This window comes from Magnolia sinica, chromosome 18, assembly GCF_029962835.1.
Source record: "Magnolia sinica isolate HGM2019 chromosome 18, MsV1, whole genome shotgun sequence".
Taxonomy (NCBI): domain Eukaryota; kingdom Viridiplantae; phylum Streptophyta; class Magnoliopsida; order Magnoliales; family Magnoliaceae; genus Magnolia; species Magnolia sinica.
In genome coordinates this window covers 34,124,133-34,131,223 of record NC_080590.1, presented here as the reverse complement: position 1 = coordinate 34,131,223, position 7,091 = coordinate 34,124,133, and the positions used below count along the sequence as shown (strand labels likewise).

The 7,091-nt window shown below is 44.3% G+C and overlaps 1 non-coding gene across 1 annotated transcript; it reads left to right on the top strand.

Annotated features, from left to right (window-relative positions):
* Positions 1-6,473: 6,473 nt before the first annotated feature.
* On the top strand, positions 6,474-6,580 carry LOC131234113 (small nucleolar RNA R71). Its single transcript, XR_009165524.1, has one exon. It is a non-coding gene; the product is annotated as a small nucleolar RNA R71 (small nucleolar RNA).
* The last annotated feature ends 511 nt before the right edge of the window (positions 6,581-7,091 follow it).

The window sequence follows — 7,091 nt, the reverse complement described above, 5'->3', positions numbered from 1 at the left end:
AACTCCCTCAGCAATTCCTGCATGAAAGCAACATTCTCTGAGATCGATCGGCCTTGGACAAAAGCCCCTTGCTCCTGGGATATAAGCTTCAGGAGCAGTAGGCTGAGTCTGGCTGCAATGATCTTAGAGGAGATCTTGTAAATGCAATTACATAGACTTATAGGGCGGAAGTCTTGGAATCTTTTTGGGGATGCAGCTTTGGGGATCAGGCAAATGAGGGATGTCGTGAAAGCCCTAGGCAGAGACCCACCTTGAAAAAGAGATGTGGCAGCCCTATGGAGATCTAAGCCCACGATATCCCAGCAGCCCAAGAAGAATGCACCCAATAGACCATCAGGGCCTGCTGCACCATCTCTGGGAAGGACGTAGATAGCCTGATGCACTTTGAAGACGGAGGGCAGGGCCATCAGCTGAGCATTGTCTGTTGGAGAAACTAGTTCTGGAATGGCTGAGAGCAGGTCACTGTCATGGACCACTGCCTCCGCCAAGAATAACTTATGGTAGAACCTGTCGGATGCTTCCTTAATATCTACCTGAGATTCCACCTGAGTGCCCGTGTCCAGCTCAATGGAGTGAATGCTGGTTCTCCTATATTTCTCTGTGACCGAGGCATGGAAGAACTGGGTGTTTCTGTCGCCTTCTTCCAACCAGCTATTTCTTCCTTTTTGCTTCTAAAAGATTTCTTCCATAAGTTCCATCCTAGAAAGGTTAGACCTTGCCTCCATCAGCTCTAGGTGGAGAGAATTCTCCAGTTCCTCTGAAGCATTAAGGTCCTGAAGCTTCACTTCAATATCAACTAGAGAATTTTCTACTTATCTGACGAGGGAGAAGATATGACCAAAAGTATCCTTATTCTAAGCCTTTAAATGATTCTTAACATTTTTCAACCTGGTAAGACGATTAGCCATCGGCTGAGGATCGCTTTCCATATCCCAGGCATGCTTCACCACTTGGAGAAAAGAAACATGTTGGAACCACATCCATTGGAAGTGGAAAGGCTTCGGACCGGAGGTGAGCTAACAAGGAAAGACCAACAGCAGGGGGAGCATGGTCTGAGTTGGGGCAGGTTAGGTGTTCGACCTTGAAGAAAGGAAAGTTGTTGTTCCAAGAGGTGTTAATGAGAACTCGGTCCAATCTAGCCCACACCCTCGTCTGACCTTGCTGATTGTTGGACCAGGTGAAGGAGTTTCCAAGAAATCCCGTGTCCAGAAGCCCCGCAGCGCTGATAGCGTCAACGAATTCCCGGGAGCTACCACTGTCATAGCTTCTGCAGCTTCTCCTTTCTGAGACATCTGCAATTGCATTGAAATCTCCACCTAGGGCCCATAGTCTCTGCACTGACCTAAAAAGGGCGGCCATATCCTTCTAGAGGGCCCCGCGCTGGATTCTACTGCAACTGGCATACACAAAGGACATTTTGATAGGGGTTTGGAGAGCTTGGGGGCTGGCCACAATAGAAGGGTCTGGCTGGACTTAGATATATAGGATGGAAAAGGAAGGCAGATTCTTGTAGAAAACCCAGATATTGCCTCCAACATCACTGTTGGAGAAGGAATTGTGAAACCCCGGCTTGAGCCGAACCTCCAACCTCTTAGACTCCCTAATCATGGGTTCGATGATAGCAACTATCCACGGGCTGTGGGTAGAAATAAGTCTCTTAAGAGTCCTAATAGTAGGCCGATTGCCTACACCTCGGGCGTTCCACACTAGGATCTTATCCATCATGAGAAACTCCGCTTGTGACGGCCCTTTTCTTCGAATATCTCAGCCTGGACATTCACTCCCCACTAGAGGAAATGCTAAGGGAGCTTTATTTTCCTCCCTTCCTCCTTGGGATGAGAGACTTGGACTTCTTTACTATCTTTTGAGGAGCATCGAGACCCTCTGTAACCCTTTGTTCCTGCTCCACGAGCTAGCTTTCCTCAGCTAATTCACCTTGTATCTCTGCCTCCTGAATGAGGATGGAAGCCACAGCCTCCTCAACTCCATCCTTCGAGAGGGAGACCCTGCCTCCTAGTCGGTTCCCTGCTTCAGAGAAATATGGGGACAAATTCACTTCGAGCCCCATTCCCTTGAATGGGGGAACAAGCAAAGAAGGTGTCCTGAGCCAAGGGGAGGTGAGAGGAGATAGGCCTGACGAGGATGGTGAGAGGCATGGGGAGGCACCCCTGGGAGGGCCTCTTGGTGAGGAGAATAGAGGGAGGCTCCCAACTGATCTTGATCTGAATGGCTCGACTCTCTCAGCAGCCCCTCGCTTAGACCCACAATCTAATTGACTCCGCAAAAGAGTGGAACTAAAAAAAGAAATGGGGGATTTACTTACAAAGTTATGGCAAAGAGCGTGGATAGTGGGAGGGCTGGGATGATGGATACGAGCTTCCTGTGTGCTGAACTTCTCCCTAGACTCATTGGCACGGACGACCTTAGCATACCACTCCAGAAATAAATCCCTAAGGGGCATTATCTCTGTATTGTCAGCCAGTAAATTCAGCTATCTGGATGAGCAGTTCTCCCTCAGGGAGGGGGACATCAGAGGGTCTTCGGGTGGATCTACTCTGGAGTTGAGAGCCTTAATAAGAAGAATACTGCTGCTTTAGCGGATGGGCCCCTCCCCTGTCAAAACACTGGGGCGGCTCGCATTAGCCCTCTGAATGGGATAGTTGGCATCAACATTTCCACAAACACCTAGGATGCATTACTCTTTGGTTTCACCTAATTCCCTGAAGCATCCAGCCTGGAATTTTCCTACACCCACTGCGTAGTACTATACGAGCTCCTCTATATGCCGCTAGGATTCTAGACCCTCGATAGGAGCCCCAGCCCTGGCTCCTATTCCTTCACAGGATGCACCGGATAAATCTTGCCATCAACATGCAATTTGAGCACCCGCTAAAGGTGTATCCCAGGATGAAGGAGAACTTTAACTCGAGTGAATCCCTGGAATAACTCGTACTTGCTGATGGTGTCCACCTGTAACACCTTGCCGAAGAGGTTGCCCAAATCCATGATCACTAATGTAACGTCCTGGATTTTCACTGTTTTAGATTTTCAAAAATCTTTGAAAATTTTTCTATTAATTAATTTATAATATCATTTAATGACCATTAGCACTCAATGTTAGTTTATACAGGGGTGGTACCAGTAAAGAACCACACAAGTCCGATTAATCAACCGTAGGAAGCCAATGAATCCGCTCGATCACTTGAATATCAGGTTTAGCCCCATGATTTACTCACATTGGGCCCAACTCTAACCTACCCATTGCTAACTAATCAAGACAAGCATAACTAAATAAAAGATCTAACCAAAGTCGAGTCAGATAAGGCCCGGATCTTGACTAATAGACCAAATCAACCCCGTTATTCTTTTAACCTAAAACCAATGGTTTAGAGTAATTATGACCAAATCTCCATTTCAATAGCTATAAATAGGTCACACTATGAATATAGTTAATCCAAACCCTAATCATTGTCCACGAGAAATCTCAATACCAAATTCATTGTAGAAATGCCTCGATTTTCTGAACAAGCTCTAGACCGCTCGTTAGTGGGCCACCAGTTCCAAAATTATAGAATAATATCCATCTTACTGGGCTTGACGTTCATTGTGGGAGTCGGACCTGGGTACTGTCCAGAACCGCTCAACTTGAGCCAAAGGACGAGTGCATGAAAAGTGTAAATACCTTAAAGGAAGAAGCTGAAACTTAAGTGAATTGGGTCGTCTACTCTTATGCGAAGTTGAGGATTTCGAACCGTCAGTTTACTACCAAACTTCACACATAGAGTAAGGATATTTTCTTGCTCATATCTGTAAAGTAGCGGTCCCGATCGACTATCAGTAACCGTTGCACAGACTTCTAATCATATTTGTTGATCGACGCATCCAAATGGTGGACTAATCGTATCCATACGTAGATCATCATTAAGGCTAACTATCATATGGTGTATATCAATATGTACACCCTATAGTGGGCCCTAAAGGCTAGAAAAACCCTCCCATAAGGCTAGTATAGTAAAAACCCAACCCTTGGGGCTATTTGCAGCAAATCTAGCATTATAAAAGGGCCTCATTTAAGCACCCCCTCTCCCCATACGAGTTTTCCCTAGAAGAAAGAAAGGGAGAGAGGCAGAAGAGAAAGAGGAGAAAGGAAAAGAGAAAGAGCTTGGGGTGTGAGTGTCAGTGCACATCCACCCTATCATCCTCTCTCTAGTCGCCTCGCCGTAGCCGGAGTCATCGCTAGAGCTTTGCCAATAATGGTTAGAGGTAAGTGTTGAATCTCAAATATAACTTAGGGTTTCAATAGTTGTTTATCACAAATCTTATAAGCTTGTATGCTTATTTAGACATTTCAACAATAATTTCCTAACACCATAACCCTACGGGCGCCGTGGATCAAGCGGTTCATCATAAGGTGTAGACTATTATCCTTAGGTGGCATAGCACCAATTCTACTATGAGTTTAATGATTAAGAATGTTAGGATGATGTACTTGAGAAATTTATAAAGAGAACCTAGCCAAGACCTTACATGATAGGTCCCCCTAAATTCTAAGAAATGATTGAATGTTGTTTATTTGTTCTTCAACATGATTAGGTTTAATTTTCGTGTGACATGTTTATTCCATATATGATTTTAGTATAACCTTCCTTGTGGCATGTTTGATTGCATAAAATCCTTATTGTATGTTAGTGCTTGCATTAATCCTTATTATATGTTTGTGCTATGAATGATGTATAACTCTTAATCTTTTCAATAACCCATTACAACACACATGCACATTAATTTCGTATTTTGTTAGTAGTTGCATTATATAAAAATCTGGATTTTATATTTAATGTATGAGAGCATGACTTCACTCGTGTAGAAGATAAATCCTGAATTGTTAGAACATTATTAAATGGCATAAACCCATGGGTTAGTCAGGGAACTGAAGTGGGAGAAGGTGGTCCCGTTGGTAGGACCATCCTGCAGCTAAACCAGCGAATTTGGGTGGATGCGAATGGGCGATAGTAGTTGGACTACATGGGTCGCTTGTACTCGATGTCGTCCATCACGTACTCGCCTGAACTCACACGGTCTAGTTCGCTTACTGACCAACCATGTTTGTTAACCCTGTCTGCTCACGCCTGTATGGAACCTGGAATACCCTTCAACCATTGAAGCCCATTGATAACCATTTGAAACCGATCCACTGACTCGAGAGCCGGGCATGGTGGAATGAGACACTGTGTCTGAGCTGTCAGGCTATGCTGGGGTGACGAGCCTCCCCTAATTAGTGATCGCGAGCGATCCCTCTTCTCATCACTCCACATGTACTTGAAATCGGAGATGGGGAACCCAATGGGATCAAGGATTATGGGGTCCTGACCTTGCAACCAGTTGAGGGCAATGATACGTGAGGTGTACCAGTTTCTCCAATCTGCTGGATGAATAAAATTAACTAAATACTCGGCTAACATTATTCATGCATTGCATTAGTTAGGATTTGGCAACTCGGCAGTTGAGGTCGCAATGAGGGTGGTTGGTCATGTGCGATCGTTAGATGAAGTCGCTCGAGAGAATGTTCTTGTGAAGGCATACATCATATCATAATAGATGCATATGCATTAACAAGATTAGTTAGAGATCTGTGAATATATGCCTTTCATTAAATTCATTGTATAATCGATGCTTGTTATAACTTAAGGCTAATAGCAACCACTGAGTTAGCTACTCACGCCCACTCTGGGACAGTGTTTTAAAACACCAACCAGCCCCTTTACTAGATGCAGGTGAGGCAGAGCTCGACGAGCCGAGCGAGGTGAGCATAGATAGAGAGGAGGAGCTTCCCTGCTTCCAAACTTTCGGCGGATCCTTTTAGTTTGAGTTCAGGCTACCGCGGGGTATGGACCAAGGCCCTGGTCGCTTTGGGTCATGTATGGGTGGGACTAGTTCCCTATTTAGATGATTTTGGATTCATGGTTTGGATATTTTTATATTTAATAGCAATTGATACTGCTTTATGATGTACTTATGCTTTATGCCTTGCTAAATCTCCCATTGTTTATGAGATCATCCAAATGTAATTAAAATATGAAGCCAATTAGGGCACCCATGGTACCTGAGAATTCGGGAGCCGAGTTGTTGTATGAATGTTGCAATCACAGATGCCGCAAACAATTTCATTAACCTTATCCTTCTTTCCTTCCATGGCCTCAACTTTCCTTATGAACGTAGTCACTTTACACTTGAGATCATCCTCTTCTTTCAAGAGATATAATCTACCTTTCTCCTTTAATTGAGTCGGCTTAGACGTGGTGTTCGCCATTGGGTAATAGTCCCAAGATTGTGTTTTTTCAGCCAGACTGTCGAGGTAGTCTAATATCTCGTCGACATCTTTATTAATGAACTCTCCATTACACATTGTCTCGACCATTTAGCACATGGAAGATGTCAGTCCATCGCAGAAGAAATTTGTAATGCGCCACGTTTCAAATCCGTGTTGTGGGCATGAACTGACCAAATCTTTGAACCTTTCCCAACATTGGAAGAATGTTTCATCTTCCTTTTGGGCAAAGTTCATGATTGCTTTTCTGAAGGTAATCGTTTTATGATGTGGGAAGAATTTTTTTATGAATTCCCTCTGTATGTTGTTCCATGTGCCAATGGATCTAGGACGCAGTGAATGTAACCACGTCTTAGCTTTCTCTTTTAAGGAAAAAGGAAAGAGTTTCAGCCTGATTGTATCCTCAGATACATTAGGAAAACATAATGTAGCTGTAATCTCATTGAACTCTTTCAAATGTAAATATAGACTCTCTGATTCAAGTCCATGGAATTTGGGAAGGAGTTGGATAACTCCTGGCTTGATGTTCATTTGTCCTGTGTTTTCAGGGAAAATCATGCATGAGGGCGTACTCACTCCCGCCGGTTGTAGATAATCTCGTAAAGTATGAGGCTGGGGTTCCTGATGCACCTCGTTCTCATCTTGGATATCCTCCACCCTGGGTGGAAGTAGAGGAGGTTGGTCTTCAACCATAACTTCAATTAACTCAGGGGGTTTCGAGCGGTATCTAGTCCTGCGATGGATAGTCATCCCCTCAACCAATCCT